Source organism: Peromyscus leucopus, chromosome 2 (genome assembly GCF_004664715.2).
Source record: "Peromyscus leucopus breed LL Stock chromosome 2, UCI_PerLeu_2.1, whole genome shotgun sequence".
In the NCBI taxonomy this organism is placed as follows: domain Eukaryota; kingdom Metazoa; phylum Chordata; class Mammalia; order Rodentia; family Cricetidae; genus Peromyscus; species Peromyscus leucopus.
This window is the reverse complement of record NC_051064.1, coordinates 80,670,654-80,678,404: the sequence shown is the minus strand read 5'-3', so window position 1 is coordinate 80,678,404 and position 7,751 is coordinate 80,670,654.

Here is a 7,751-nt window from a genome sequence, read left to right as displayed (position 1 = left end):
CACCTGAAGTGGGTCATGCACTTGCCATTGTGTGCTCCTGGAGAAGCTTTCTGAAGCAGTTCATTAGATTAGGAACTATAGTGGATAAGAGGAGATCAATACTTAGGGGACCTGATAGAAACCTATACAAAGTAGTCATTGTCCTAATACGGAACTCCTGATGACAGTGATTCGATCCAGGAGGAACTTCTGTAAAACATTGAAAGGCAGAATAAAAATTATTAGTTTGAGAAGTATACTAACAAAAATGAGAAGAGGATTGATAAAGAGGAGGAGGAGAAGGTATACAAAAGCCCTTCCATAGGAGGGGAGGCTTGTCATTGAATTTTTTTGCCTAGTCAAATCAATTTGAAATTGTAGGTATGGACACAGCATAGTTACTAGAGGAGGCACAAATTTTATATTTAGCTGTAGCCAAAAGATCAAATCCTCTTTAATATTGGAATACTGCAGGAGCCAAAGGATGGAGCTGGGCCTAAAGGATGTTAGCTGATCTGAAATTTGTTCAAGGATTTCTGAGAGCTAGTGAGACAGAGAGGTTAACTAATTCAAAGAGCCTTCAGTCCAATTGTTTCAGCTCTGAGTCCTGAAACAATGCCTAGAGTGGTAAAAAGAGGGATTATTTGGATGGTCCATTAGTACTCTTTCAGAGGTTACTCAAACTGCTTTTATGGGTGTGGGGTTACAGTCCTCTCTTGACTACTTAAAGGTGACAGAAAAAGTGCTGTATAAAGGGCCGCAGTCAGAGTGCAACAGAGAAAACTCCATCTGTGGGTCTACAATAAAACTTAAGAAATGGCAAAAATACAGAACATATAACTGTTAAGAACAATCTATGCCATGTGAGTCTGCTTAATGGCTAATTGGTGAATTTACTAAGATACAAATTGAGGAAATACACTCACAAATACAGAACTGAGGAAACAGCTGAATTCATCTTCTGTTCTTCCCAGTGGCAAATACACCTGGTCATTCAGTGTCTGATTACACCAAGAAGAAGAGTATGACCCCTTCCTCTTTGCTTTTAAGAGGTCATGTGTAGCTAGACTTTCCTGCCTTGCCCACCTTCAGGACAAATCTTTGTCACCCGCCAGTCCCACAGCTGCTCAGACCCAACCAAGTAAACACAGAGACTTGTATTGCATACAAACTGTATGGCCTTGGCAGGCTTCTTGCTAACTGTTCTTATAGCTTAAATTAATCCATTTCCATAAATCTATACGTTGCCATGTGGCTCATGGCTTTCCAACATCTTCACATGCTGCTTGTCCTGGTGGCAGCTGGCAGTGACTCCTTCCACCTTCCTGTTCTTTCTTTTCTCCTCTCTGTTAGTCCCGCCTATACTTCCTGCCTAGCCACTGGCCAATCAGTGTTTTATTTATTGACTAATCAGAGTAATTTGATATACAGACCATCCCACAGCACTTCCCCCCTTTTTTTATTAAAAAAAGAGGAAGGTTTTAACTTTTACACATCTCTAAATCCAGCTTGGTATATTTGGGAATTTGGGCGTAGCTTCTCTTACTACTTCCTGCTGGAGGGGGGCGCTGTATCTTATGGGGACACAAAGAAAAATTTAAGATTATGAAGTAGTCCGTGAGGGTGTATCATCTGAGCCAGCTGCCTTGAAACAGTTCTGGATGTTGGATCATCTGGGCCTTGGTGTCATTGGAGACCGTTCAGCGGGTCTTGGCTGGTCAAAACTGATATATCTTAATCTGGAACAGATCCATAGCCTCTGGCTTTCTGTGGAAACAAAAGCAGAGCCTCCTTTCCAAAGCAACATATCCTTACATCCAAATTTTGAAGTCAAGGTACCTTTAAAATATACATATGACAGATATTTGTTGATAAGATGTATTCTTAGAATATATTATGTGAGTGTGCTGGCTAGGTTTATGTCAACTTGACACAAGCTAGAATTATCTGAAAAGAGAGCATGTCAACTGAGAAAATACCTCTATAAGATCTGGCGGTAAGGCATTTTCTTAATTTCTGATTGATCATGGAGAGCCCAGGCCACTATGGGTGGTGGCATCCCTGGGCTGATGGTCATGGATTCTATAAGAAGGCATGCTAAACAAGCCATGAAAACAAGCCAGGAAGCAGCACCCCTCCATGGCTTCTGAATCAGTCCCTGCCTCCATGTTCCTGCTCTGCATAAATTCCTGTCCTAAATTCCTTTGATGATTATGGTGGTTTGAAAGAAAATGGTACCCATAGGCTCATAGGATTTGGCACTGTTAGTAGGTGTGGCCTTCTTGGAATAGGTGTGGCCTTGTTGGGGGAAGTATGTCACTATGGATTGGCTTTGAAGTCTCAGATGCTTAAGCAGGCTCAGTGTTTCTTTGTACTGACTACAGATCCACCTGTAGAACTCTAAACTACCTACCAAGCACCATTTCTGACTGCATGCCTCTATGCATCCCACTATGATGATAATGGACTAAACCTCTGAACTGGAAGCCAGCCCCAATTAATAAGAGTTGGCATTTTCATGCTGTCTCTTCACAACAATAAAATTCTAATTAAGGCAATGATGAACAGTGATGTCAAAGTGTAAGCCAAATATATCCTTTCTTCCACAACTTTCTTTTTGGTCATAGTGTTTCATCACAACAATAGAAATCCTAACTAAGACAGTGAGGAGGGTAGTATCTCTAACATACAAAGAGTTAGAATATGAGTACTTCAAAAATTCTACTGAGATTGTAGTTAAGAATAGAGTTTTGGTAGTTTTGCTATTATTAGAAGAAAAAAATAGGGAAGGAAACAAGCTAAAGAATACTTGACAAGCTTTGTCATATGTGTTAGCAAAACAGCAGTTGTTGTCCTTGTTTACAATGACAAGATTTAGGCTGTTGATTTGATGCAAGAGCTTGAGACATATTTTTCACTGGCCAGCATAAATTCAGAATTAGTCACTGGTTCTCCTCTATTTCAACCTTGTAGAATAAACCTAATGAGGAAGAAATTTAACAACATGGTTTACATAAGTTTTGTTTAATAAGGTGACATATAATTGTACAACTGGATGGACCACCAGGTACCAGAGGCCTAAGGAAGAAAAAGGTAACTGTAAATCAGCTATCTGTTAAATCACACTCCTTCAAGGAACAAACACTTGGAATCTTTATAAGGAAAGTCAGTTAAAACCAGCATCTTAATTGACAATTTAAAAAGAAATAGAATCCTATTGCATCTTTTATAAAAATTGTCTAGCAATGTCCAAAAGACACCAGGTGAATATCCTGAATAATTTCCCAAACCTGTGAGTTTGGCATCCTTCCTTAATTAGGGAACAAGGGTAGAACTCTTTCAGAAAGATGCAGTGTTCCCTAGTTGGTAAATACAGCTTTTAGATTTGTCCTCAGTATTTCTCAGTATTTCAGAAAATAGGCATTTTTTGTTTGTTTTTGTTGTTGTTGTTTTTCTCAGCTGTAGATTGGTACTGTAGTTGCTGATATAAGCCAAGGACTTCTCTTATAGCTGGGCAATAAACATATTAGGAAGAGTATCATTACTGAGGCATAGTTGTCCAAACAGCATTCCAAAATATAATGTTTGAGGATGGTAGTCCCTTGAACCATAAAAGAAATATGCTTATCATTTTAATCTTGGTTATACTTTCCTGCTGGGTGTTTAAGACCACATAGATAGTCAAAATTATTGTTTGTCTTTGTAGTGTGAATGCTAAACACAAATCCAATCCTGAGCTTGTGAGAAATCTTGGACTCCTTGGGCCTTTATCAGTTGTCCATCTACATGAGGACAAGTGAAAGGTCTTACTTGGGCTGACTATAGCTTCTCTTTGAAAGACATTTTTCTGTTCTGTTGACCCTCCTATTTAAAGAGTGGACACTGGTTAGAATTCATTGAGTGCGGTCTCCATTGTCTCTCTAAACAAGAGAAGGGATAAATTTCCACAGTTTAAGAACATTTCTAAATGTTTAGAGATAGCCCTCAGTCCCCTTGGATCTCATTGATCTTGGAGGGTGAAGAAGAAAGTATTCTCTTTTTCAGTCCCCCTAACTGCATCTGCATTAGAATAACCTCCAAGTACAGGTATTAAGTACCAATAATATCAAATACACCAATCTGGTACTATGAACCACTCTATAATATTTTATATCCAGAGAGTTCTATATAAGCTTTGATTACACATACTCTTCAGCCATTGTTGATCTTAGAAACTTTAACATCATATATTATCTCAAAGTTTCATCCTTTGACTATCTTAAGTAACTTACTCAGACCTTCATAACTTGCAAATGATTTATACTTTTTAAGCATTTGCCATGCTTGTCATTTAAGATACCTTTAATAAACCAAGATTTTGAACATTTTTGTTTGTTTAGAATATGTTTTTATAGTCCTCATTTTGAAGGAAAACTTAAAAGTAAACATATTATTAGATTGGGCAGAATAAAGAGCAGACAGAAGTGGAACAAGATTTTTGAGAGTGGGGTAAGAACATTTTACCTCAGTTAGAGAAAAAAATGGGCCTAGTGATACAAGGCCAAAGTAGAAGGGTTAAGACTCAACAGAGCCTGCCTTGACAGCTTCTCACTTGAAGCAGCTTTAATTAATCCTTTGAGTCTCTGTTGGGATCTGTGCATCTCAGTGTTAGCTCTTTTTGTTATGCAATAGTATTGGGAGACAAGTGTCTGGGAAAACTTTTATATCTTTGGTAGCAGCCAATAAATTTATCATGTCAAAACTTTTTTAGAATTAGAACAAAACAAAAAAAATAAAATTATCTAGCAAACACCATGTAGGTCTGATGTATTTCACTTAGTCTAATATAAAGGGGGTAGAAAATTCACCAGAGGACAAAGGGAGAACCATAAAGTTTCATGGTTCTCACCATTTTGTTTCATGCCATGTGGTGACATTAATCAACTTGGTGGGGAAGTCACATGGTATTTTCCTTCATTAAGCTATCAACGGCAATGATGACAGCCAAATACATAATTGCTCCTCTTTTGATGAAGTCACTCTCTAAGATGACAGCAGACTACCTGTTTGCTTTATGCTAATGGTGAACTCAGCACCATGGTAAAGTGAGCCTATCCCCAGTCATCACACCATTTTGCAGATCAAACGTGGATTGTTACACCTTTTTCTTTAAAAGGACACTTTAGGTAGATAGGTTAACATGGATATAAGAGGAGGTTATACCTCTAACCTATGCAGGTACACCCAAAATAATGAATTAAAAACACTTAGGGGAGGGGTTTCAGGGCCTCCGCATGAAGCTGAAGGAGGAGCTAGAACCATGTCTCTTTCTGAGTTGAAGAAGAGAAAAGGAGACAAAGGTAAAAGTGCTCTGAGAACATGAAGAACATTGCCAGCCCAGTTCCAGAATGGGGAAAGAATTGGGCTGTTTTACTCTTTTTTTTTTTCCAGTCTCAAATTCAGGGGGTAGTCTGATCTAGGACAGGGGTTTGAAGGACTTTTTGAGATAAAAAAGACTTGAGTCTGAAATGGGAAGGACAAGCCCCACCTCGAGTTGGCTTCTCTCCCCTCCACTTGTCAGAAGCAGCTGCTCTCCTTTGACAGGAAGGGCGCTCATCACCCAAGTTCACATCTAAGAGAGAACTTCTGAAGTTAGGTTTAGAGTCTGAGCTGGAAAAACATGAAGTGCAGAAATGGAGAATGAAGCAAAGGACAAGAGGGAGGGGAGAAAACACCGTTGAAGGTGGGAAACTTCGAATATTTTGCCATTCCATGAAAGTCAATAGTATTATCTAATTTTTGTTCAATTCATTCTTCAGTTGACAGTTGTACTAACACCTCCAATTTTGTTTAAAGACAAGGGAAAATCTTATAGGAATTGAAATCTTGACCCCATTTTAGGCAAGTAAGTATGAGGCTAGTTTCTCTTAAAAACTGTTACCTATATAATCAGAAAGTGGCCAGAAATGAGTGACCAGAGGCTGGAAAGGGTGTTCTGAATTCCAGTGACCTGGCAGACAAAGCCAAATGCAGTAAACTGAAGGCATGGTCTGGACTAACGTGTCTGTCTAGAGTGCTGGTAGACTGAACCTAGACCTTGCCTACATGAGTTTATTGAATGTACTGTGGTAGTATAGTGAAAGGCCTCTACTCTGGAGGTTGAAAGATAGATGATAGATAGATAGATAGATAGATAGATAGATAGATAGATAGATAGATAGATAGATAGATAGATGATATGTAGGTAGACAGGCACACAGACAGACAGATAGATGGTAGATAGGAAAAGAGATGAGAAAAAAAACATAAATAGAGTTTCTGTACCACACTAATAAAAAACTCAGAACAGGCTTACATAGTTTAAGTGGACAAAAGAGGAAGAAAGCCAGAGGTTTTTATGTGACATCAGACAGATGAGATGGATATTGGAAAAGGGAATGAGACAGGTAGGGGGAGATAGTAAAGTCACCCAGAGAGAGAGACAGAGACAGAAATAGACAGAGAGAGAGAGAGAGAGAGAGAGAGAGAGAGAGAGAGAGAGAGAGAGAGAGAGAGAGAGACTGCAGAACAGAACCACAAACCTCCTCCTGGATTTTAGTACCAAATTTAGGGTTGATATTGATCATGGAGTGGAGTACAAATAAAAGAAAGCAGAAACTAATCCCTAAATGAGCAGAATTGTACTTAATCAAAACAACTTGGATACTAGTATCTCTGCAGGAGTTGAGACTGTGTGCTTGTAGCAGAGGAGACTTGGGGGTTTAATAGGATGGAAAAAGGAACTTTGAGGATGGAAAATTTAATCTGGAGGTCAGTTCCCCTACAGTCTCAAAGTGGAAGGCCCTGGTGGGTATTGGTATGTTGATCTGCTTATCAGAAACTTCCAGCATCTTGTAGCCCACAGATATTATTAGCCAATTCAACTTTCTGGTCTGGTTTTTCTCAACCCACATGTGGATTTTATGTCATTAACACATCATCAAGGATCTAGACTCATTCTGTATGTTGATATGCAGTTTTTCCAGAATTATTTGTTGAAGAGGCTATCATTGTTTCTAGTGTGTACTTTTGTGATCCTTGTCAAAAATCAGGTCAACTTACATCCCAGTCCTTTTTTTTTTTCAGCTCCACTGATTTATATGCCCCTTTTTGTGCTGCTATTATGATATATTTTATTACTATTGCCCTGGATTATAAGCTGAAGTCAAGCAGGTGATAGCAGGGCTGTTGGCACCGAGACACTAAAGGTGGGGTCAGGGAGCTCCAAGGAACTGGTTCTGGAGTACTGTCAAAAGATTTTTAATGACTCTCTGTATGCCCAACAGACTGAATCTAAAATGTCCCTACAGGTTTCTGTTTGCACTCTAATTTCCCAGTTGCTGTTGCTATTTGGGTAGGTTTTTGCTGAGAATCTTGAGAAGGTAGGGCTTATTTGTCCAGAGTAGGTCCTGGTGTCAGGCTTTTGACTGTTTAGACCAGCCACTGCCTGCTGCCTTGACACCATGGTTTTCCAAGATATGAACAGCATAATTATGCTAGTGAGAACAAGAGACAGAAACAGGTCAGGCAGCCTAGGGAAAGGCATCACAATTCTTATCCTTGTCCAGAAATTATTTCAGTTTTGTGCTAGCTAGAGGCCAAAAATACTAAGAGGGTCTCTGACTCTGCCCTGTCTTATTTCTTCTCCTTTCATATTACCTAAATTATTCTGGAAGTTATACATGTAGCTGTGGCTGAAACTGATAGGCACCCGGACTGCATATGATTAACCTGAATGGACAGACAAGCCCACC